Source organism: Leucoraja erinacea, chromosome 5 (assembly GCF_028641065.1).
Source record: "Leucoraja erinacea ecotype New England chromosome 5, Leri_hhj_1, whole genome shotgun sequence".
In the NCBI taxonomy this organism is placed as follows: Eukaryota; Metazoa; Chordata; class Chondrichthyes; order Rajiformes; family Rajidae; genus Leucoraja; species Leucoraja erinaceus.
Genome location: NC_073381.1, coordinates 50816902 through 50843596, shown reverse-complemented (window position 1 = coordinate 50843596; position 26695 = coordinate 50816902). Strand labels below are relative to the sequence as shown.

General features: G+C 42.2%; 1 protein-coding gene and 1 long non-coding RNA gene across 6 annotated transcripts in view; one reads left to right on the top strand and one right to left on the bottom strand.

The window, feature by feature from the left end:
• LOC129697238 (protein eva-1 homolog C) overlaps positions 1-26695 on the bottom strand; it is a 271653-nt gene that overhangs the window by 109955 nt on the left and 135003 nt on the right. The window lies entirely within an intron of this gene.
• Positions 20210-26417, top strand: LOC129697239 (uncharacterized). The gene is made up of 2 exons (XR_008723476.1): positions 20210-20376; positions 22088-26417. It is a non-coding gene; the product is annotated as an uncharacterized LOC129697239 (long non-coding RNA).

Below are 26695 nucleotides of genomic sequence, written 5' to 3'. Positions count from 1 at the left end.
TGTTCCAGTCCAATTTGAAATATAAAAACAAGTAAACCTTTAAATGATTTATCCCGAAACACTTGTGCATTATAAATTCCAGCTAGATCCGCTTTCAGTCTTGTGACATCAAAGAAGTTACCGTATCTTTCTAAATTTTCCATTGCCTCCTGATTAATTTGAGAGCACGTTTTTGAAACTTGTTTCCATCGACTAAAGAAATAAATTGTAAATTTTTGAAGTCGCTATATCTTGCTTCAATATATCAACCAATATCAGATCAAATATTCGTGCTCTCTCTTCTTTAATGGACGTTTTCAATGAGATTTTGATTCAGTCAGGTCATTTTCTTTGCAATATTCTTCAAACTTTTCATGAATGTCATCAAAATATTGGCACAGATCCTCAAGCAATTGTATTGTTTCATTGATTATTTCAATGCAATAAGGAATATCTATCATTTCAGTTTGCAAAATGTTGTAGAGAGTGTCAGTTTTAATGAAAATTTCATTATAAACCACGAAAAGAAAGTATGTAGAATCTTTCATTAGCCAAGCATAAAACCCATTGCTCCTCGCCAAAGTTTCAGGAACCTACAATAAAGGATTGCTGTTAATGCTGTCAAAAAGTTTACAGAGGTCTCCATGATATTGCAAAATAGTTTGGATTTGCTTTGAGTTTGAAGTCCATCTGGTTGGTGGTGCCTTTGGAATGCACTATTTCATCAAGAAATTGTATTTGTTTTGTAGAACGACTAAAAAATGAGGCAAGAGCGTCAGTCGGCAACCCGACTTCGAGGCTGTGGCGGCGTTCCAGCAGCCCGACTTTGGGGCTGTGGTGGCGTTGCGGCGGCGGCGGCCCGACTTCGGGGCTGTGGCGGAGTTACGGCGGCCCGACCGGGGCTATGGCGGCATTCTGGCCGCGGTGACCCGACTTCGGGGCTGTGGCGGCGGTGACCCGACTTCGGGGCTGTGGCGGCGTTCCAGCGGTGGTGACCCGACTTCGGGGCTGTGGCGGCATTCCGGCGGCGGCGACCCGACTTCGGAGCCTCGGCCGCGGGCCCAGTGGACGATAGCGTCGGGAGCTCGCAGGTCACAGGTTGGTGACCTGTCTTTCCGGTGCTCCTGCAACAACAGCTTCATCCGCTGGACTGGAGGGCGGCAGCTTCGACCGCCCTGGGCCGTTCTGTTATGACTGCAAGGTTAAACCATTTTGTTGTATTCATCCGCTTCTATGGCAATGAATGGGGCTTCTGCGATCTCTTCTTTAATGTTATTTTCTACAACTGTGCCTATTGCTTCAATCGTCATTTTGTATTTTGTTAGAAATGCCAGAAAAAATGAATGAACTCTGTAAATGATGCCAATTTTTCATCAAATGCTGCTGTATATTTCAGTAACTCAATATAGTTTCCACGATTTAGCAATTCTTTGTTTTCATTATCACCGCGAAAAGCAAGTTCTTGTCTGATCAAATAGCAAGTAACACATAGTAACTTTTTTTGTATCTCCCTGTTCTCCTTAACTTTTTCATTATGAATATCGATGCTAAGTTGCTTCTGCTTATCTGAGCAAGTCGACCAGTGTAGACCCAAATATCTTCAATGCTATTTGGCTTTCATAACGCACAGCAGATCTCTCGCGCTTGTTTAAAGCATTAGACAAATTATTTAAATCACTGTATCGATCTGCTACCCATAGAGTTCCACTAGATACAGAAAATAACAGGCACAGGAAACAAAACAGTCTATTTGTTGAAGTACAACCACAGAGTCACTCTTTCCTGTTGTACCAAGCTGTTTTAAATGTTCTAATTATTTTTGTTCCTTTGCGCTGTTGAAGTTCTTTAAGTTCCGGTGTTGGTCTGCCATTTTTAATTATTTTGGTCTTTTCCTCATAATTTTGCTTCGAGAAACTCGTCAGATAATCACTATCCACCTTTGAAAAACTGGCCAAGAAACCTGCGCCAAGCATGCGCAGTAGGCTGGTGCACATGCACAGTGCGCTGCGCAGCACATACACGCAGCCCATGCACGCAGCCCATGGTGTAAAGGCAGAATTTCAGCTGCCTTTATGGACCGTTGCCACCGATGGCTTGAAGCATCGTCGATGGCACGTGAGTAGCACATACCTCCGCGTATTAAATGTACTGCGGATGAAAGGCACGGGAGAATTATGCCTCCCTAAGAGTTCGATCTCTTAGGTAAGCATAATTCTACCGTGCCTTTACTATTTATATTTAATAATGATAACTTTATAATTTTAGTCACCCTGACGCCACGTGCTTGCCAGAGCCCTACGATTCACTATGTAGGTCCAGCCCAAGTTAGACTTCCCAAAATGTAACACCTCACATTTTTTCAGCATTAAATTCTATCAACCATTCCACAGCCCACTTGGCCTATTGATCAAGATCTTGCTGCAATTTTTCACAACCATCTTCACTATTTGCAAAACCACCCACTTTTGTATCATCGGCAAACTTGATAACCTTGCCGTGTATGTTCTTATCTAAATCATTGATAGATGACAAACAGTAACGGGCCCAGCACCAAACCCTGAGGCACACCACTAGTCACAGGCCTCCAGTCCAAGTAGCAACCTTCCACCATCACCTTCTGCTTCCTTCCATGAAACCAATTTTCTATACATTCAGCTATCTCTCCTCGGATCCCATGCAATCTAACTTCCCAGAGCAGCCTACCATAAGAATCCTTTTCGAAGTCTATTCTGCTATTTAATCATGGCTGATCTATCTCTCCTTCCTAACACCATTCTCCCGCCTTCTCCCCATAATCTCTGACACCTCTACTAATCAAGAATCTATCTATCTCTGTCTTAAATACATCCACAGACGGCCTCCACTGCCTTCTGTGGCAAATAATTCCACAGATTCACCACCCTTGGACTAAAGAAATTCCTAAAATTTCCTTCCCAAAAGAACGTCCTTTATTTCTGAGGATAGTCCTGGACTCACCCACTAGTGGAAAGATTCTCCCCATATCCACTCCATCCATACCTTTCACTATTCTGTACGTTTCAATGAGGTCCACGCTCATTCTTCTAAACTCCAGTGAGTACAGGCCCAGTGCCGACAAGCACTCATGTAGGCCCATCTATTGACAGGGAACCATGCGAGAGACAAGGGGATATACAGGTGCAGCCATAGGTCTGATAAGCTGTTGTACTGGAATTGGTTAGAAGGCTTTTTATCTGCTGTTCGGAAAATATAATCCAGAAAGACATTTGACCCAGAGCTTTACAACTAAATATTGTCAAGCCTTATATTTTGTTACTGATCCATCTGTATCCCTTCTCATTGCCCATCCAGATCTGCAAAACCTAAGAATACAATCAATGCATATCAAGTCTGAGAAAGAAACACTCCCACCTACTGTCCAGGCCTGCTATTGTCAACAAGTCAAAGATATCTTCACACTTTGCAGCAATAAGTTTAGATATCTGGCTCGTCTGAAGTAGCTGGTACTGATGAATGTAATTGAGGTAACACCTCATTTTTTTTTGCTATTAATCAGTACGTTCTGGTATACACTGCCTTACACCCTGTTTAAATTAATCGATGATTTGTCTCTGCCTCGTCCTTTTGTTACATTGATCTATATCAGAATATTTACTTGATAAATACCAGCACCGTCATTAACAGTCACTTTCATGACATCCATCAACAACATTATCTCTATTTGAACAATGCACAATGACCAATATTGAATATTCTAGCATCACTTGTGTTCTTTCTTGGCCATCTTGACAGATCAGGAATAGAAACATAGTGAATCTGTCATCCATATAGATCTTTGTGGCTGATCTGAGAGAACACAATAATTTGTGATTTAAAAAGTTAACTGCCAAACAAGGCAGAAAACACTTTTTCTTGTTATAAACACAAGTAAAATTGTAAGAAAATTCTGATACCTCAAGGAAACCAATAGATGAGAGACCTTCAAATAAGCGTGTGTACAGAGGTTATTCAGTGAACTGTCAGAAAACAGGCTCCTTTACTTTCTTCTTATCTAACGTGAAGGATTCATGCCTTATATCTCAGGGACAGTTATAGTGATTGATGAGAGGTTATTAGTGCAATGGGTCTCACTGTCCCGCTCCTCGTTGACAAGAGACTGCAAGTAACTTGGCAGATCCTGTGTGCTCAGATTCCACACCAACTCTTTCAACTACATTGTTATAACCAAAATTACAGCATGTACTTGTATGAAGGAGCATGGCATCAGGTTACAGAACAAATACAGCTCGTCCTATGTGGTATAAATGGGTAGAACAAAATTTAAATAATGGTGGCCTAGTGGCAGAACATAATTATTCCCGAGATGGTATACTCTGAATATCAGGAAAATATGCCTTGTAAAAACACATAGATATCACATTGGGAAAGCAGGGGCCAGGTGGAGGTGGGTGGAGGATCAGATATAATCACCCCAAACATAATTTATTCTTTCTCTGGTCACAAAATCAATATAAGTTGAGATCAAAGTCACACTACTTCAGTATTATGCATATCCAATCTCACAGCTGAAAAATGCTGAGAAGATAGGCGTACAAAATACTGTAAAAGGATTGTGGTATTTTTTTTAAATTAGTAAAATGATCCTTCAATATAATAACCCCAATATTCCAGCTCATAACCAATGATCAAATACTTCATTCAAGTTCTAACTCAGTGATGAGAGTAGTAAGTTATAGCTGCACAGACGACTGCAAGAATAATAGGGTTGCAATAGTGGATGGGGGGGGGGGGGGGGGGGGGGAGAGATGATCTTTTCTGTTATCAACTGGGACTGCTGTTGTGCTAAGAGATTGGAAGTGGTGGAATTTGATAAGTGTGTTCAGGAAAAGTTTTGTCAATTAATATATTGACGGCCTTATTAGAGAAGGGGCAAAACTCAACCTCCTCTTGGGAAATAAAGCAGGGCAGGTAACTGAAGTGTTAATGGGGGAGAGCAGTTTAGGACCAGTGACCATAATTATATCAATTTTAAAATCATTATGGAAAAATGTTAAACTTTTCCAAATATTCAAATCCTAAATAGGGCGAAGGCCAATTTTTATGGTATTAGAGAGGAACTTTCAAAACTTGATTTGGAGAGACTGTTTGCAAGTGAAGGGCGATATGGTAAGTGAGAGGCATTTAAATCTGAGGTAAGGAGATACAGTGCCCTCCATAATGTTTGAGACAAAGACCCATCATTTATTTATTTGCCTCTGTACTGCACAATTCGAGATTTGTAATAGAAAAATACCATGACAGGTTTGCTGCCAGGAGTAAACACAAAACTTGCCATTATAAACCAAAAAGATGAAAGAATGCAGTTTTACAATATTTTTTCAGCAGAATTATTTTTCTCTTTGAAATATACTGATGGCCCTGTGAAGATTCTAGGAGTACCAATCATATAATCATTACAGCACGGAAACAGGCCATCTCGGTCCTTCTAGTCCGTGCCGAACACGTATTCTCACCTAGTCCCATCTACCTGCACTCAGACCATAACCCTCCATTCCTTTCCCTTCTATATACCTATCCAATTTATTTTTAAATGATAAAATCGAACCTGCCTCCATCACTTCCACTGGAAGCTCATTCCACACAGCTACCACTCTCTGAGTAAAGAAGTTCCCCCTCATGTTACCCCTAAACGTCTGTCCCTTAATTTTCAAATTATGTCCTCGTGTTTGAATCTTCCCTATTCTCAATGGGAAAAGTTTATCCACGTCAACTCTGTCTATCCCTCTCATCATTTTAAAGACCTCTATCAAGTCCCCCCTTAACCTTCTGCGCTCCAAAGAATAAAGACCTAACTTATTCAACCTTTCTCTGTAACTTAGTTGTTGAAACCCAGGCAACATTCTAGTAAATCTCCTCTGTACGCTCTCTATTTTGTTGACATCTTTCCTATAATTTGATGACCAAAATTGTACACCATACTTCAGAATTAGCCTCACCAATGCCTTGTACAATTTTAACATTACATCCCAACTTCTATACTCAATGCTCTGATTTATAAAGGCCAGCACACCAAAAGCTTTCTTTACCATCCTATCTACATGAGATTCCACCTTCAGGGAACTATGCAGTTATTCCTAGATCCCTCTGTTCAACTGCATTCCTCAATTCGCTACCATTTACCATGTACGTCCAATTTTGATTTGTCCTGCCGAGATGTAGCACCTCACACTTATTAGCATTAGAAAATATCAGCCATCTTTCAGCCCACTCTTCCAAATGGCCTAAATCTCTCTGTAGACTTTGAAAATCTATTTCATTATCCACAACACCACCTATCTTAGTGTCATCTGTATACTTACTAATCCAATTTACCACACCATCATCCAGATCATTAATGTATATGACAAACAACAGTGGACCCAACACAGATCCCTGAGGCACCCCACTCGTCACTGGCCTCCAACCTGACAAACAACCATCCACCATTACTCTTTGGCATCTCCCTTTCAGCCACTGTTGAATCCATCTTGCTACTCCACCATTAATACCCAACAATTGAACCTTCTTAACCAACCTTCCATGAGGAACCTTGACAAAGGCCTTACTGAAGTCCACCACTTTACCCTCATCAATTTCCCTAGTAACGTCTTCACAAAATTCAAGAAGATTAGTCAAACATGACCTTCCAGGCAAAAATCCATGTTGACTGTTCCTAATCAGACCCTGTTTATCCAGATGTGTATATATATTATCTCTAAGTATCCTTTCCATTAATTTGCCCACCACTGACATCAAACTAACAGGTCTATAATTGCTAGGTTTATTCTTAGAACCTTTTTTAAACAATGGAACAACATGCGCAGTACACCAATGCTCTGGCACCATTCCCGTTTCTAATGACATCTGAAATATTTCTGTTATAGCCCCTGCTATTTCTACACTAACTTCCCTCAATGTCCTAGGGAATATCCTGTCGGGACCTGGAGACTTATCCACTTTTATATGTTTACACTTCTACACTTTTATAATCAACTATGTGTTATGACTAAGCACACTTTATTATAATATCTATTTTATTATGTAGATTTTGTACTTCAGCTGCACATCATGTTAAATGCAGAGCTTTTATCCCCTATCCCTTTCTTAAGCCAATGCAACTAAGGTTAATAGGAGCATCCCTACTATAAATCCTGCTGAGACCAGGTAACAGAAAAACAACATAGGATATTGGAAACCTTTCGTTATACGATTAGATTAGAATTTCTATTGTGGGCTTTCCCAGGCAGAAACCAGTACAGAAAGACAGAAATTGAATAATTGTAGCTTTATTCAAGTGTTTTTGAAGTGAAATCACTGTTTTTAAGTAGGCCAATATCAAAAAGCAGCAAATCAGCAAAATTAGAAATATGGTGACAGAATAAAGTTTCCACCAAAAATCAGTATATATAGGGCCCCAAATTCAAATCCCAGTAGCATTTTCAAGCAATTGATTAAAGCTAGTAATGGTAATATTCCAGATTGGCACATAAACATATCTGGTTCATTAATAACTTTCAGAGAAGAACATTTGCCATCCTGATCTGGACTGGTTTAGGTGCAACTCGAAACATGCCATTGTGGCAGACTCTTCATTACCTCCTCATTTCAGGGGCAAAACAGGAAGAGCAATGAATGTCAGCAACGCAGGCAGTGTCTACATTGCAACAGCGAGCTAAATACAAATGTAACGCGGGCAATTCAAATGCCAGACATAAGCTTCTTCCTTTAAGGAAACAGCTTTTTATTGGCTGACAATATGGTAGATGGACTAAGATCATGCTCATCCCACTGTCATCCAAGAACCCTCTGGAAGAATTTTAAAGCAGTCTTTTAAGAAACATACCACAGTCCCACCTTAAACCAGAGATAAACTTCTTGCAAATGCTGATGCATGCTGATTTTAGGAGCATACTTGGTGCCCTCATTTTATGAATCACCAATGCCAGGATAATATGAAGAGAAAGGTATGGAGTTTACTCCTCAGGAGTGAGAGCTCTCCATACAGATGGACCCATTGACATGTTTATTCCAGCCATAAAGAGAAGCACAGCACACCCACCTTAAGACAAAGCAACTGTTACAATGTTTATAAAACTTACTGTTGATGTCTTGAAGAATCACTTCAGGTGTGTCTTAAGATAGTACAACATAACAGGATTTCTAATTTTAATTTATTCTTCATATAACACACCTTTGCAGTGCAATGTGAGTTAAACATGGAGATAGAGTACAAACAGTCTTTAGGCAGTAGCAGATGGAAGGAACTTCAATGACCCAAACAGGATATGGACACTCACCAAGAGGATGCTGCTCCACAAGTGCCCGTGTGTCCAGGAAAACATTGGTGCCAGGTGCTTACGTACAAGAAACTCACCTGAATGCTTAATTATGTGCCTTGGCAAACTGTTGTATCTACATAAACTCAATCAAGTGACACACCACACCACACCACCCTCAACGAGATGTTTCAAACTGATTCACAGAATCACAATGGACACACTCAGCAGGTCCCGACCCAAAATAGCACCTATCCTGTCCATTTTCTCCAGATATGCTGCCTGACCCGCTGAGTGACTCTGGCCTTTTGTGTCTATCTTTGGTATAAATCAGCATCTGAAGTTCGTCTTTATAATATTTCATCACACAGTCTGGAATTGTCTCAACACCGAAGGAAACTATTTGGTCTTTATAGTCTACTCCAGTTCCGATTACACAAACACAGTCAGTTCCATTCCATATTTTGGAAATAGTTTCTCAGATCTCCGAGGGAAGGAGGTGGGAGTGAAGGGGGAGAGTGCTGAGAAGTAGGGGAACACTAGACTGGCTTGTCCTTTGTGGGATCACTACCATCCCACTCAGAAACCACTGGGAGCCCATAAAGCATGTGCCTGTTGACACAAGGCTGACAATTAAGCAACCCCACCTAATGCCGGTGAGGATGGATTGGGGGAAATTTAGAGGGACTGGAGGAAGAGACAAGTGAGAAGGTGATTACCACCCACAAGGTCCTGCTTTTTAACCTCTTTCCTATCTCCCTGTATTCAGTCAGCAAGACCTCATCCCTTTTCCCACCTATGTCGTTACGTGTCGAAGTGCACAATGACTTCTGGCTGCTCACCGTCCCCCTTGAGAAAGTGCTGCAACAGCTCCAAGACATCCTGACACCAGGGAGGTAACATACTATCCTGGAGCCCCCATTTGCTGCCATAGAAGCTCTTATCTATCTCCATAACTACAGTGTCAGATAGGACTATCACTATAGTCCTGTCTGACATCACCCTATCTTGCTGTGCCTCACAGCTGGTCCCCATGCCACAAACCTGGCTGCAGCTGTTTTCTCCTGCGCAGTCATTTCCCCAACATTGTCCAAAAGGGTATGCTGATTGTTGAGGGGAACGATCACCGGATATTCCTGCACTCTCTGCCTGCTCCCTTGGCCCGGCCTGCTGGTCACCCGTCTAGTTGCTGCCTGCACCTTTGGTGTGACCACCTCACCATCACTCCAACTATCATGCTTTCATTCCCCACAATGATCCTGAGGTTATTCAACTGCAGCTCCAGTTCCCTCACGTGGTCAGTGAGGAGCTAAAGCTGGATGCATTTCCCACAGGTATATAACGCAGGGACACTGGAAGACTGGAACTGCCATCCTGCCTGCACTTGGACGAAAGGAGTTATAAAAGATCTAAACTCATCTTGCTGACACTTCCTGCCTTGCCTCCTTGCCAAAGTCTCAAGTAAAAGCCTCAACACTTACCCTGAAAACACAACATTTGCTCCTAAGAGCCCTGCTACTCCCAATAGGCCAGTCTGCTATATTCACTTCTTATTATTGACTGCTGTGCCTCTCAATGAGTCAATTTCAAATCTTCCTGCTGCGGCTGTGTTTTGCCTCTTGGCTAGAAACTCACGATATGATGATGAATCTATATGATGATGAATACAGAGGAGCCTTATTGCTTTTGGTCAGCACTGCCTTGTCTCAGTGGTTCCCTAAATCTCTTCCCAGAATCACAGCAGGGATTCCATCCACCCAGAAGCACAATCAATACAGTCTGCACATTGTGTCAAAGAACTAGTTTCTCCAGCCTAACCTTACTTCAGCCAATACATAGATACATAGACAATAGGTGTAGGCCATTTGGCCCTTCGAGCCAGAAACGTCATTCAAAGTGATCATGGCTGATCATCCACAATCAGTACCTCGTTCCTGCCTTCTCCCCGTACCCCTTGATTCCGCTAGCCCTAAAAGCTCTATCAAACTCTCTTTTGAATGCATCCAGTGAATTGGCTTCCACTGACTTCTGAGGCAGAGAATTCCACAAATTCACAAATCTCTGTGTGAAAAGGTTTTTCGTCTTCTCAGTTCTAAATGGTCTACCCCTTATTCTTAAACTGTGGCCCCTGGTTCTGGACTCCCCCAACATCAGGAACATGTTTCCTACATCCAACGTGTCCAATCCCTGAAATAATTTTATATGTTTCTATAAGATACCCTCTCATCCTTCTATATTCCAGTGTATACAAGCCCAGTCGCTCCATTCTATCAACATATGACAGACCCACCATCCTGGGAATTAACCTTGCAAACCTACGTTGCACTCCATCAATAGACAATAGACAATAGGTGCAGGAGTAGGCCATTCGGCCCTTCGAGCCAGCACTGCCATTCAATGTGATCATGGCTGATCATCCCCAATCAGTACCTCGTTCCTGCCTTCTCCCCATATCCTCTGGCTCCGCTATTTTTAAGAGCCCTATTTAGCTCTCTCTTGAAAGCATCCAGCGAACCTGCCTCCACTGCCCACTGAGGCAGAGAATTCCACACTCACCAGTCTTATGAGAAAAAGTGTTTCCTCGTTTCCATTCTAAATGGCTTACTCCTTATTCTTAAACTGTGGCCCCTGGTTCTGGACTCCCCCAACACCGGGAACATGTTTCCTGCCTCTAGCGTGTCCAAGCCCTTAACAATCTTATATGTTTCAATGAGATCACCTCTCATCCTTCTAAGCTCCAGAGTGTACAAGCCCAGCTGCTCCATTCTCTGCATTTGAATCTGTAGAATTCTCTGCCTCAGAAGGCAGTGCAGGCAAATTTTACGGATGCTTTCAAGAGAGCGTTAGATAGAGCTCTTAAAGATAGCAGAGCCAGGGGATATGGGGAGAAGGCAGGAAGGGGTACTGTTTGGGGATGATCAGCCATGATCACATTGAATGGCAGTGTTGGCTCGAAGGGCCGAATGGCCTACTCCTGCACCTATTGTCTATTGTCTATTATTCTAGCATCTGCAGTTTCTTGTGTCTCCCACCATTCCAGCTTCTGCGACCTCTTGTGCTCCTCATAATCTTTGCTACTCCATGGAGAACAACCCCAGCCTCTCCACTCTAACCTAATTAGTCCTATCTCACTTTTCCGAATACAGATTTGGATGTACATGATACACCACATGAAGTATCATATTTTTTCAGACTCGTCTGGGCAAAATAATTACAATGACAAATTCCTTAGGACCAGAGGTGTCAATGTGGGCAAGCGTCCTATGCATAAAACAATATGAATTCCCCAAGCATATAAGCTTTGGCTCATCACTTTGAGCTGGAAGATTTTGTTTAAGTTCCACTAACCGCACAATCCAAATTGAATTTAATTAATGCCTTCCACTAAAGATATAGTCAGAATCTATCAAAATAAACACAGGAACCTTTGTTCCATGCACCACCCAGCCAATGAGTCAACTCCCCAAACGAAGTACATTTTGTAGATGTTATCTGACTTAGATGGATAGTGGACCGATATACACCAATTATGTGCATAAAACACACATCAAAAACATACTGTACACGCTTTAACATGACATCGACTGTTTCCTGTTGAAATGTCACTCATTGCAACATTGGACCACACAGAACGCCTTGCAGCAAATTATGTTTTTCCAATGTTAACAACTTGCCTGGTTCTCTTTCCACATTACTACAGAACTAACCAATAAGTGGATGTTGAGAGGATGTTTCCACTAGTGGGAGAGCCTAGGACCAGAGGGCCTAGCCTCAGAATAGGACACATCTTTAGAAAGGGGATGAGGAGGAACTTCTTTAGTCAGGGGGCGGTGAATCTGTGCAATTAATTGCCACAGACAGCTGTGGAGGCCATCATTGGGTATTTTTAAGGCGGAGATTGACAAATTTTTGATTAGTAAGGGTATCAAGGGTTATTGGGAGAAGGCAGGAGAATAGGGATGAGAGGGAAAGATAGATCTGCCATGATTAGATGGTGGAGTAGACTTGATGGACCAAATAGCCTAATTCTGCTCACATGACTTATGCAGTTATGAACGAGCAACCTGCAAAATATGATTCCATCTGGCATTTAAAACAACTAAACCCCCACTGCATGTCCGCAAGGAGATCCACTGGGACATCTGCCTGCCTGAGGTTTTTATGCTCTGCCGCACAAACCCGTTGTTGGGATTTGCTACATGCTTACTGCGGCTTCTAAAAGGGAGATATATCAGTGACCAAGTTGATGAGCCCGTGCATCAAGCAGCTTGAGGGCTACCTGTGTTATGGAGCTTACTCCGTGCGGACAATCACAGCAGTGAACGAGAGGTGAGAGGAGTGCAGTCGGCCACCACACTGGAGAACACGCCCCCCTCAACGTGGTAGCTGCCTTTCTTCTAACACAGAGTAAGACCTTGCAATCCGAGACCTGCGCCACTTGATTCCCAGCAACAGCTATGAGCTGTGCAGCTGCCATCGGGAAACAATTTAAAGTAACAGTATCACCTAACAATTATTTTTACGTGATAAATTTTCACAATCCCCATTGCAGAAAATGCAGAGAATTGTGAACTCAGACCATCGCATAAACCTGCCTTCCACCCATCGACTCCACATGCACTTCATACAGCCAGCATAATCAAAGACCATTCACACTCTGGTAATTCTCTCTTCCTCCCTCTCCCACAAGACAGGAGATACAAGGGCATGAAAGCTCATACCACCAGACTCAGAAACAACTCCTTCCCTGCTATTATCAGGCACTTGACTAGACCTCAAAAGCTAAAGATTAATTCCCGATCTGCCGATCAACCTCACTGTGGCCCTTGTACTTTTTGCTTTGACTTGCACTTTCTCTGTAGCTGGAACACTATATTCTGCACTCTATTTATTTTATTTTTGCACTATCTGATATAATCACATAAGGTACAATCTACACACAAAACAAAAGGTGTTTCACTATATCGCAATACACATGATAATAATAAATCAGTACCAATATTGCACATTCATTGCATCACGCATTTCATGCCGCAAACGAGACCAAACACTCTGCAAGGGATTGGGGGTGTGTGGAGAGAGGAGGAAATGGGGTGGTTTGGATGAACTTGTAAGATCCAAGTTTATTTTTAGAAACTATTGAAATGAAATAAAGGGCCAGAGAAAGTTCAAGTTAGCATGAAAGAGGCTGAGGATGGTGTGTCGGTGAAATAATTAAAATCATCAAGGGCAGGCAGGACTTAATGGTGGTTGTGGGTGGTCAATAGGGGGGGAATGATAACTGAGAATAGTTACATCGAGATTGAAATACAAAAAAAACATTTCTCACTCGTGCACAGCAAAGGTTACGTATAAATTTGCATTGAAAGTGCAATTGGACTTGGAATTGGAAGCATACCTCAAGCTACCTTGGCAAGGCCAGCAAGGCCAGCAGCATAATCAAGGACGAGTCACACCCTGGCCACTCCCTCTTCTCCCTTCTCCCATCAGGCAAAAGGTATAGAAGTGTGAAAACGCACACCACTAAATTCATGGACTGTTTCTTCCCAGCTGTTATCAGGCAACTGAATCATCCTACCAAACCAAGAGAGTAGTGCTGAACTACTATCTACCTCTGATGTTCCTTGGACTATCCTTGACTGGACTTTGCTGGCTTTACCTTGCACTAAAAGTTCTTCCCTTATCGTGTATCTATACACTGTAAATGGATTGATTGTAATCATGTCTTGTCTTTCTGCTGACTGGTTAACACACAACAAAAAGCTTTTCACTCTACCTCGGTACACATGACAATAAACTAAACTGATAACTGAAGTCAGCAATTAAAGCCAATTTACCAGAACTTGACATTAAATTCATGTCAAACTTGCTACCATCAGTGTTCCTCATAATTTGATTATCATCTCAAGCAGATATCATGGGGCCTTGTTCCAACTCAAGACCAGTACTCATGTGAACTCCCATTGGTCCTTTGTCCCTTCAGAGCTTGTTTAGTTATATTATATGTCTGGACCTTTAACTTCATGGTTTGTTTTTAGAATACTAGAAAATATAAAATTAAACTATCCCAAAAGAACTTGAGTTGTGCCAAATGACTGTTGTGATCTGCTTCTCCCAACACAAGTCTCATAATGCCCACAGCCAACCCATGTTTGGTCAAGAATACAAGGACAATCTGTGCTGGGCCAAACTAAAACTCCGGCTCTTTAACTAATGCATACATTAAATAAAGGGATCAGCAGCAGGTTATAAGGCCCAGAAAAGATTCCTCTTCCATTCCATTATTTCATAGCTAATCTATCACGCAGGTCAGATGAATTGGCATTGGCATATTATTCATACGGTCATAAGGTTATAAGTGATAGTAGAACTAGGCCATTTGGCCCATCAAGTCTACTCTGTCATTCAATCATGGCTGATCTACCTCTCCCTCCTAACCCCATTCTCCTGCCTTCTCCCCATAACCTCTGACACCTGTACTATTAGTCGATTATTCTTATGTGTACTGAGATTCAGTGAAAACTTTGTGAGCTGTCATCAAAGTATACTATACATGAGTATCATCAGATCACACACAAGTACAACAGGTAGAGCAAAGAGAAGAATATGCAGTTCTCACGGACCTTCAACACCCTGGCAGACAAGGTGCTGGGAAGCCCTGGGCAATGCGGTGCCGAGACTCTGGCCCTAGGACTTCCTGCCAGCCTCTGACAAAAGCCAAATTTCGATGCAAAACATTGTCTCCAAGAGGCTATTTTACACTTGTTAAAAAAATTCTCCATGTAGCATTAGTGACAGATGTGGCAGCTTGTCAACAGTAAGTGTCAAATTTAAGTAGATCCACTGTAATTCCAGGGCTTAAGTATTAATGTGTACTGAGATGCAGTGGCTGAATGGAAACTGTTCCATTTGCAACTATCAGCCACAACCAACAAGATTCAAACTATTATCATACAATGAAACAAAGAAAAAAAAGATCTAAAATTCATTAAATGAAGTATGAACTTAATGAAGTGGACGTCAAAAATGTTCAGGGGGCCATAGATTGCTCAGACCTATGGAATTGAAAAGTTGTTAGACCAGTTCTGGTAGTGAAAAAAATTGCAGGGATACAATTGCCCAAAAAGATATATGAAACCCAGGATCTTTTAATTACTTCTGCCTCAAACCCATATTGTGACAATTGCCTCTTTTGTTTGGAGATACAGCATTGAAACAGGCCCTTCAGCCCACTTAGTGCACACCAACCCATTCACACTAATTCTTTCTTATCCCACTTTCTCATCAATTTAGCACAAAAGGTTGTCACAGCGCAGGCCATAAATGCAGATGAAATACTGTAAACTGTTGGGACTGAAGGCAACTAAATCCCAGGGCCGGATGGTCTGCATCCTAGAGTACTCAAGGAGGTGAGACCGCACCTGGAGTATTATGTGCAATTTTGGTCTCCTAATTACTGCTATTGAGGGAGTGCAGCGTAGGTTCGCCAGGTTAATACCTGGGATGACGTATGATGAAAGAATGGGTCGACTGGGCTTGTTTTCGCTCGAATTTAGGATGAGAGGGGATCTTATCGAAACTTACAAATTCTTAGAGGATTGGACAGGGTAGATGCAGAAGAAATGTTCCCAATGTTGGGGAGTCCAGAACCAGGGGTCACAGTTTAAGAAAAAGGGGTAGGCCATTTAGGACTGAGATGAGGAAACAATTTTTCACTGGCAGAATTGTGAATCTGTGGAATTCGCTGCCACAGAAGGCAATTCACTGGATGTTTTCAAGAGAGAGTTAGAGATAGCTCTTAGGGCTAAAGGAATAAAGGGATATGGGGGAAAATGCAGGAATGGGGTACTGATTTTAGATGATCCGCCATGATCTTATTGAACTCGCTCGAAGGGCCGAATGGCCTACTCCTGCACCTATTTTTCTACGTTTCTAACTCCCTACACACTAAGGGCAATTTACAACAGCCAATTAACCTACAAATCGGCACATCTTTGGAATGTGGGAGGAAGCCGGGAGAAACCCACGCGATCACAGGGAGAACATGCAAACTCCACACAGATAGCTCCCAAGGTCAGGATCGAACTTAGCAGAGTGCCTGTCTCAGCACTTCAGTGATCATATCTTGTGATTTTAAGATACACATTAGCAATGGGTTAGGGGCTTATTGATTCTTCTCTCCATGTTAACATTTTAATCAAAAATATTTGCATGGGATTATATAAATTAAAGTATTGAAATCATCTATTTAGTTCAATTAATCTTTGGTCTTCCATAAGAATAGCGTTTGATAATATCCTGTGCGAAACTATAGCATAATGGAGAAAAGAGAAAAATACTCCTTAAAACCAGTTTTAAAAAGGGGCTATTGAAAGCCTCTGGTTACCCCATTCTGCACTGATTGCAACAAGTAGTAAGAATAAATAGAGCTTCTATAGACCTGGTGCCGTGGTGAAGATCATATTGCCAATGACCTTAACCATAGTGGGCCAGTGTTGCATGAATTCATGATACAAAAGACCATCACAATGGTAGTTTTAACTTACTCAAACTTTTCATAAATCAAAATCGCAAGTAACTTCATGTCCAAACAAAGACGTGTTTTATTATTGCTACAACATGGCTGTTATTGCACAGAGCCTGTGCAAGTGTTGATATCCATGTACTGATGAATGGGTGTGAAAACATCATGATAGATGATCTTTCTAAGTAAGTGCAAACAAAATTGCTCCGCTTTCATCGCCATGCATGTAGGTAAATGCATGTAGATTTATTTTGCTTATAATGGATGTTCCATGAAGCTTCTGCTCAACAGTTGTATACAGGCAGTGAATTGTGACTTCCCACCCCTTTTTTCTACAACATTATGTAAAAAGGAGGAATTCACAATAATCAGTCACCTTCAGGTTATTCCTTTCAACACTCATGTCTGCACAAATATGGGTGTTTTCGGGCTACAAGATTAATCTAAGGAATTAAACAAAGACAGTTATAACTTAAGGTAGACACAAAATGCTGGAGTAACTCAGCGGGACAGGCAGCATCTCTGGAGAGAAGGAATTTGTGACGTTTCAGATCGAGACCCTTCTTCAGAGTTATAACTTAACACAGCTGGAAAGAAATGTAATGACTCTTGAAAGTAACGTGAATTAGTCACCTTGTACTTGTTTCTGCTGTGCTTGGAAGTGTTGGTCAACTAACCCAAAATAATAAGCTAATTTCCTAAACCTCACCAAGTTAAGTCTTTTTATTCAACTCATTAACTATTTACTAATAGGTCTTAAGGTAAACTTTTGATCCTCCCAAAAGAGGCAATCCACCTCTTGAAGATACACACAAAATGCTGGAGTAACTCAGCAGGCAGGCAGCATCTCTGGAAAGAAGGAATGGGTGACATTTCAGATCGAGATTGTTCTCAACCCAAAATGTCACCCATTCCTTCTCTCCAGAGATGCTGCCTGTCCCACTGAGTTACTCCAGCATTTTGTGTCAATCTTCGATTTAAACCAGCATCTGCACTTTCCTATACGTTCAATCCACCACTTGGCTACATTTGACTCAGACTCATAATTACTGTGAGGTTGACAAGAAATTTGTTCTTCTGCATTGTACCCTTGTACAAAAGTGCCAACATTATCTGTTCCTCAGTGCCACGTGCACACAGTAGCATGATCTTACAGTTCCAGTGTCGATGAACCTCCTGTAAACCAGAGCCAACAACAATAGCAAAATAACCCAGTCAGCATTCAACTTGAAGAGAACCACAGAATTGATTTTATCTTAAGGACATTACTGCTCTTAGCTTTTTCTGAGGCTGAGAGCAATAATGTCCTGATGATAAAAGTTGAAGGGAAGCATAATGAAATGCACTTGATTAATTGCTCCAGTGCAGTGGCCATTGATGGTAGAGGATGGGAAAGACTGCAGATTAAGCAAATGGAGGAGGCACAAGTGACTGCAGATGCTGGAATCTGTAGCAAATAAGACATCTGCAACAAAGAAAGGCATCTGCAGCAAGGAAAGCCATCTGTGGCAAAATAGGAATTTGTAGCAAAAAAAAGTAAATGCCCTGATTGCTGGTAAGCTTCTCAAATGTTACTGCACCTACACCCCTCCGAGCAAATAATAAAAATCTGATCAATCACTGAACTGAGCCTTGCAAATACTCCTGAAAGGACTTCAAATAATCAGGAGATGATCCACTCATCAACATAATTTCAGTATCCCTTTTGTTCTTTCAGTCCATGCGGATGTGCTAGTTAAGATTCTCATCAGTGAAACTCCCCAATGGTTAAGGGTGGGCAAGTCGGCAACAGCTGTGCTTTTAAAGGCCAGGGGGTGAGGGAATGCTTCTCATTTTCAAAGCAGCACTCACAAAGTAGAAATATAACCTGTCACTTTTTAACCCAGGCTCAGCAGGGATCGAGTCCTGTTCTTGCAGAAAGTAAGTTTGTTATCAGTATCACTTTCTAGTCTTGAGACTTTTAGAGATACGGCGCGAAAACAGGCCCTTCGGCCCAGAGTCTGTGCTGACCCGCGTTCACCCTATACACTAGCACTATCTTACACACCAGGGTTCACCCTATACACTAGCACTATCTTACACACCAGGGTTCACCCTATACACTAGCACTATCTTACACACCAGGGACACATTTTTTAATACAATTTACAGAAGCCAATCAACCTATATACAACTTCGGAATGTTGGAGGAAACCGGAGACTCTGGAGAAAACCCATGCGGTCACAGGGAGAACATGCAAACACCATACTGACAGCATCCAAAGTCAGGACCGAACCCGGATCTCTGGTGCTGTAAGGCAGCAATTGTACCATTGTGCCATTGTTCAGAATTAAATCTCTTGTTAAAATAATAGGGCACAGAATGTTACATCAGTCATCCACTTTTGACACAGATTAAGTAAAACCCAACTCCAACATGCATCCTCTTTCAATTCTCAACATTACCAGCAGGTGTATACGTGTAAATGTCACGTGAATTTTTTCTTTAAAAAGTGCAATGGTTAGAACACCTGAGCACTGTGCTCCAAATTTAAATGAATAGCCATCACTGAAGATCCATGGTGGCCTAGTCACCTTAAAAGTTTGATTTGTTCCTGTTTTTAGTCATTGTTGGAGGAAGGGCCCCAAGTTAGGTAATATGATACGAAACTGCGCAAGAGACTGCAGGTCCTGGAAGCGTAATCAAGAAAACCAAGTGCTCGGGGAACACAACGGGTCAGGCAGCATCTGTGAGGGAAATGGACAGGCAACTTTTCAGAAGGTAGACACAAAATGCTGGAGTAACTCAGCGGGACAGGCAGCATGTCTGGAGGGAAGGAATGGATGACGTTTCGGGTTGAGACCCTTCTTCAAACTGATAATATTTCAGGTTAGGGCCTTCTTCAGATTGATGGGAGTAGGGAGAATAAAGTTAGAGGATAAAGGTGGGGGGGGGGCAAAGCCTGGTGGTAAGGAGGGGTGATTGTCAGATGCAAGGAGATCATGACAAAGGCTGACATTAAAAGGAGACAAAGAATATCAGATAGGAGGTGGTAAGGAGGGGTGTGGGTGGAAGGGATTGTCAGATGCAAGGGACAGGGATCATGACAAAGGCAGGGTGGTGACAAATTAAAAGGAGAGGCAAAAGCAGATATGAGATTCCAGAAGAGGAGGAGAAGGGTGAATCTTCCATTCATTGTCAAAGTCATATCTCTTGTTTCCCTTTAACCAAAACTAATCTGAAGAAGGAAACGCAAAACATTCCTTCTCTCCAGAGATGTGGTCCATCCAGCTTTTTGGAAGTTCCTTCCAACACATGAGATAGAATCCAGGGCATGATGCCTGCAGTGGAAGAGGCCAAGGAAGAAAGGTGAGTATGGGACTGGGAAGGGGAATTAAAGCAGCCAGCAACCAGGAGCTCCATCAGGCAAACGTTCAGTCAAACGGTCGCCTAGACTACACTTGTCTTGCCAACATAGAGAAGCGCACTTCAGGACCAACAAATGCAACAGGTTGAAGAGAGCTGCAAATGAACCTCTGTCCTTGTAGGAAGGACTATTGGAGTCCGTGGATAGAGGTGAGGGAGGAGTGTAGAGTCAGGTGGAGCAGCAGATGAAGCAGCAGGACACCAGAAGCCTGTGGCAGGGGCTACGGATTGTAACCAACTACCGGAGCACCCCTCCCTCATCCGCAAGTGCTGGCACCTCCCTAGCTGACGACCTGAACTCCTTTTACGCTCGTTTCGAGGGGGGCAACACCACTCCAGGTCTGCCGACTATCGACAACACCGCCAGTGGGCTGGCTACCGAAGCTGAAGGGAGGAATGTGCACACATTCTCGCTGTCCGAGCACGACGTGAGGAGGGCACTGACACGGGTGAACACAAGAAAAGCTGCAGGCCCCGATGGCATCTCGGGGCGAGTACTCAAGTCCTGTGCTACGCAGCTAGCTCCAGTGCTCACTACATTATTCAACCTCTCCCTGGACAAGTCCGTGGTCCCTGCCTGCTTCAAAAAATCCATCATTGTACCGGTACCAAAAAATGCCTCCCCAACCTGTCTGAATGACTACCGTCCGGTGGCTTCGGTAGTCATATGCTTTGATGGTCACATCTGCGCTTCCTCCCTCGGAACATGGACCCTTGCAGTCGCATACCGTCCGAACAGGTCCATACGATGCGGTCTCTCTTGCACACCGCTCTCTCCCTTTGGAAGCCAAGGATGCTGTTCTAACTCAGTGAACACGATAGGACCAGACTGGCCAACTAATAAAACACCTCCTGTGTGCCTGGGTCCTGGACTTTCTCACCGCCAGGCCCCAGGTAGTCAAGATGGGAGGGAATACATCGGAGTCCCTCACCCTGAGCACATCCCCCAGCTTTTCCTCAGTATTGTATCCCTTACACACATGACTGGTGGCTAGGTTCAGCTCCAGCATAATTAAGTTGCACTGTGGTGGTGGGGGCTTCCAGACAACGATGAGATTCCGGGAAGAGGTGGCTGATCTAGCACTCTGGTGCCAGGAAAACAGCCTCCTCTTGAACATCAAAAAAACGAAGGAGCTGATCATGGACTTTAGGAGGGCACATCACCCGAGGATGTACACTCCATTGAGGAAAATGGGGATCCTGTGGATAGGGTGAACTGTTTTAAAATATGGGAGACATCTCTGAGGATAGGGGCATTACAAGCCTCAGCACTCGTGAGTAAGGCAGGCAGCGCCTTTACCACCTCAGGCAAACGTTCAGAGTGTCTCTGAGGATCCTCCAGTGCTTCTACGCAGCGGCGGTGGAAAGCATCTTGTCCGGGAATATTACCATCTGGTTTGGGAATTGCTCTGCCAAGGACAAGAAGGCTCTGCAGAGAGTAGTGCGTTCGGCCGAACGCACTATGGGAACTTCACTCACCCCCCTGCAGGAACTATACAACAGGAAGTGCAACTCCAGAGCAAACAAAATCATGAGAGACCTCTTCCACCCCTGCAACGGACTGTTCCAGCTGCAAATGAACCTCTGTCCTTGTAGGAAGGACTATTGGAGTCCGTGGATAGAGGTGAGGGAGCAGAAGGAGTTTCTTCCCAGAGGCAATTCGGACTGTAAACGCCTTTCTCACCAGGGACTAACTCTACAGAACGTTTTTCCTTCTATTATTTATTATGTAAAAGAATATGTGTGTTATGATTGTGTTTATAAATTGTTTGGTTGTTTTGTTGTTTGTATTTTGCACAAAAGTCCGCGAGCATTGCCACTTTCATTTCACTGCACATCTCGTATGTGTATGTGACAAATAAACTTGACTTGACTTGACTTGAGGTGCTACCACTCATGCAATTAAGGGGTAAATGCCTGGGGAGTGAGAGGGTCTGGGTAGGGAGGGACGAGTGAACAGAGGTGTGGGGAGAGCTTTTTCCGGAGAAAGCAAAAAGGGGTGGGAATGGGAAGATGTGGTATGATCACAGTGAAGATGCCAGAAATGTCGGGAGGATCTGTTCCATTTTGGAGGAAGAGTAGTAGTGAGAGCAGAAGTGCAGGAAACAGAGGTGATGGGTGAGATGGCCCAAACATCTGCAGCAGGGGGAATCCTGTTGGGCAGTGCAATTCATGCATGGAGATCTAGTTTTCGCATAATTTCTATGCCTACGAGCATTTTGTTAAACAATTTTTATGTTATGTTGTTTGAAAATTAAATGTAATAGACTTTGAGTTCTGCAAGATCATGCTGCCCTCTCCATGTGCCCCTGATCAATAAGGGTTGGACATTCCTAGTATAGAGGAAAGGAAATTCCTTCGAGGCTTTTCTAAAATAGGAAATACAGTCTATCAACAAATATTATTTCAAAACATAATTGAAGTCCTTCCTTATTATCACAGGTGTTCATTTTTGTGTGTCCAGGCCTATATTATTATTTTTTACAACAATATTTTTAAGGTATTTTCATCAGTGCCCTTGCTTTCAGTTTAGTTTAGTTTAGAGATACAGTGCGGAATCATGCCCTTCGGTCCATCATGTCCACACCGACCAGCGATCCCCGCACACTTACACTATCCTACACACACTAGGAACAATTTTCATTTGTACCAAGCCAATTAACCTACAAACCTGTATATCTTTGGAGTGTGGGATGAAACCAAAGATCTCAGGCCACAGGGAGAACGTACAATCTCTGTACAGACAGCACCCGTAGTTAGGATCGAACCCGGGTCTCTGACACTGTAAGGCAGCAACTCTACTGCTGCGCCGCTGCGCCACCGTGCCACCCATATTTCATGTTTCCAAAATTTAGCAAGACTACCTTGGGACACTATGTATAAATAGGGAAACAAAAACAATTTTGATCTGTCTTTTTAATATTTTGTGACATTGTGACACTGAGGATTGAGACTGAGACAGAGCCAGGCAGGCACATACTTGGCTGCGTTCCATTGGGAAGGGGTTGATTTTAACACCACTGATAAACTTTCCCTCCTATCACTTGCATATTCATGCATGTTCTTACAAAACATTATTGGAAAGCAACAGTGTTAGAGAAGCCAGTCCAGCCCAAGTTCAAAGATTGCTTGGAATACAAGAAAGTTACACAAGCTAACAGATAGCAAAACATAAAGCACCAATCATGACATGGGAATATCTCAAAGTAGTTCACAGCTTATGAGACATTTTTGATGTACAGTCATTCCTGACATATCGTTAAAATGGAATCGCAGTAGCAGTTATTTTTGATGGATAAATATTAACCAGGGCATCAAATATCTCCTGTTTCATTTAGAAAAGGGGTCCGAAACCAGGAGCTACAGATCTAAATTAATGATGCAGTCATGGTTATACAGCATGGAAACAGGCCCTTTGGCCCTCAATGTACACGCTGACCATCAACTAGCAATCTATACTAATTTCATTTACAAGTACTTGATTTGTAGCTTTCTAAACTCTGGCTTTAAGTGTTGGTCCAGATACTTATTAAATGTTTTGTGAGGACTTGCCTCCACTGCTTTCTCAGGCAATATGTCCTCTGGATGAAGAAAGTTTCCTCAAATTTCTTCCAATCCACTTACTGCTCTTCTTAAACCTATGCCCACTGATGTTAGAGATCTCTCTTATTTCACTATCTATAGTGAATATGCCCCTCATAATTTTGTATACCTCTATTAGTCTCCTGCTTAACCACTCCACTCTAGGAGAAACAATATTAGCCTACCCAATCTCTCTTTGTAACGGAAATGTTACATCCCTGGGTAACATGCTGGTAAATCTCCTCTGCACCCTTTGCAATGCAATGATGTGGCAACCAGAGCTGCATATAATACGCCATCTATAGACTCTCACCAATATTTCATAAAACTGTACAATGATCTCCTTGCTCATATTCTATACCCTGGCTAATGAGAATAAACATTCCAGATGCCTCCTAACCATCTTTTTGACCTGTTCTGCCTTCTTTAGGGATCAATGAACATGTACACTATGGTGCATCCGTTCTTCAATACACCCTAGGGCCCCCACCATTCGTTCATAATGTACATCATACCCTTATTTGACCTTTCAAGGTACATCTCCTCTCTCGTATGGGGATTAAATTCCCTCTACCATTGTTTGCCCACGTTTCCAACTGATAAATTTGCGAATTATACCTCCCACATGCACTAACAAGTCATTGTCTATATGAATCTGTAAGAATCTCAGCATTACATCATTGGTCACAGATTGCAATCACAATAGAAACCCTCCACCATCATTCTCAATCTCTGATAACCAAATCAAGTTTGGATCCAATTTCTCAACTTGCTTTGGATCCCATGAGCTATAACTTTATAGACCAGCCTTCCATATGGGACCTTGTCAAAGGCCTTACTGAAGTCCATGTGGACACCATCAACGACACTGACCTCATCAATATATTTTGCTTCTTCAAGAAACATGCTCAGATTATGCAAAACAGGATCAATGCCATCAACAAACCCATGCTATCCTTGATCAATCCCTGCATTTAAAAGTGTTGATTAATCCTCAGAGATTTTAAAATAATTTCCCTATTAGATTCATCTGCCTCTAAGTACCAGTGAATCTGCCAAATAAAGACGTCAAGTATCCCCCAGTCATCTGGCACCTTGGAACCATGGACAATGAAGGTTTAAAGACCTTTGTCAGGGTTCTAGCAATCTCTTCCTTTGTCTCCTATAGAAGTCTGCGATTAATCTCATCAGGACCTGGCGATTATTTCACCGTAATGCCAATTAAGACATTTAATATATCCTCAATTTTAATGTTAATGTGTTGCTGAATCTTCCCATCCCCTTCCCTGAAATCTTCAATGACAAGTTTTTAATTTAAGACCTCACCTGTGTGCGCTGACTCAACATACAGATTGATCCCTAATAATAATAATAATAATAAACTTTATTACGGACTCAAGGTCCAGACAAGGGGCAACATTCCATTAAAAATGCATTGCATATCAAATATCATAAATATACATAAAGTCATGGTATATCACATAAAAACATCATCATTTATATTTAACAAAAACCCACAATACTTAAGTAAAAATCCAGATTAAAAGATGATCAATGTCCTACAACGAGACAACGATACCAGTATCTCCACAACTGGGATTCGTAGCGTGTAGTGCTAACCCTTATGTTTGTCAAGGCCACAATAAGCACATTTTTAGAGTCATTTATCCTGCAAATTAATTTATCCATGTGGTGTCTTAGGGTAGCTTCTAAAGTACTGACTCCTGCAGCCACAAACATATTACTGGCACTACACCATCTAGGTTGCCTTAGCAGTGTTCTCATGGCATCGTTATATGCCACCTTTAGTCTCTGCATACTTGTCTTTAAATAGTTCGACCACAGTTGTGCAGTGTGGAGGGGTGTGCAGTATGCTCTAAATAGCGACATCTTCACCACATCTGCACACGCACAAAATTTACGCAAGAGGATATTTGCCTAATATTTCCCTGGTAACTCTCTTGATCTTAATATACTAATAAAGTGCTTTGGGATTTTGCTTAATCATATCTGCCAATTATATTTTGTGGCCCTTAATTGCTCTCCTATTTTTTTTTTTGAAGCACCTCCATAAACATGCTGTACTCCTGAAGGGCATTGCTTGTTTTCAGTGTTCAAAAACAAAACACTGCCATTTGCTTTTATTTCTTCATGAAATCCTTGATATTCCTCAACATCTAGTGTCCCCTTGAGTTGCCTTCCTCGCCATTTACCCTAACAGGAACCTATTAGCCCCAAACTCTCACTATTTCTCTTTCAAAAGACTTCCCGCTGTCAGATGCAGATTTACCTCACTGCTCCCAGTCTGCTTCTGCCAGGTCATGTTTTAGGATGCAACAATGAGACACATCACTCACTGGTCTAGTATGCCGCAAAACATTTTAATGTTCATGGGATAAATCAAAATAAGAAACCCGAGCGCCAATAGTTTGTCCTTCGGCAGACAAAGGAGTGAAATAATACAAGAAGAACATTCAACACTGTTGCTAGGCAACAGGCATGGCTGCATTTAAACTAATTTTCACAGCAGACTTCTCCAAGAATTAAAGTAGCCCGAGAGCTCTCTAATCTCATGACAATGCTTCTTTAATTCATAATGTCTAGAGTAATTATATCCCATCTGTGGCTGGGAGCCATCCACAAAAGCTCCAAAAAAATGAATGACAGATTGAACTGTATTTATGTAGTCTAGTTTTGAATGGACTACTACTTTTATCATATTTGGGAGTATTACCTATGACTGATATTTAATCCTATTTCAAAAGCTAATTTGGTGATATTAATATTGAGAAACAACTTATCTAGTCCAAGAGTACTTCCTAAACATGATTCTGATTCAGCCCATGAGCAATTAATTTCCTCCATCTAAAATAAGGACAACATGTAATCGAGTGATGCTTTTGTAAAATT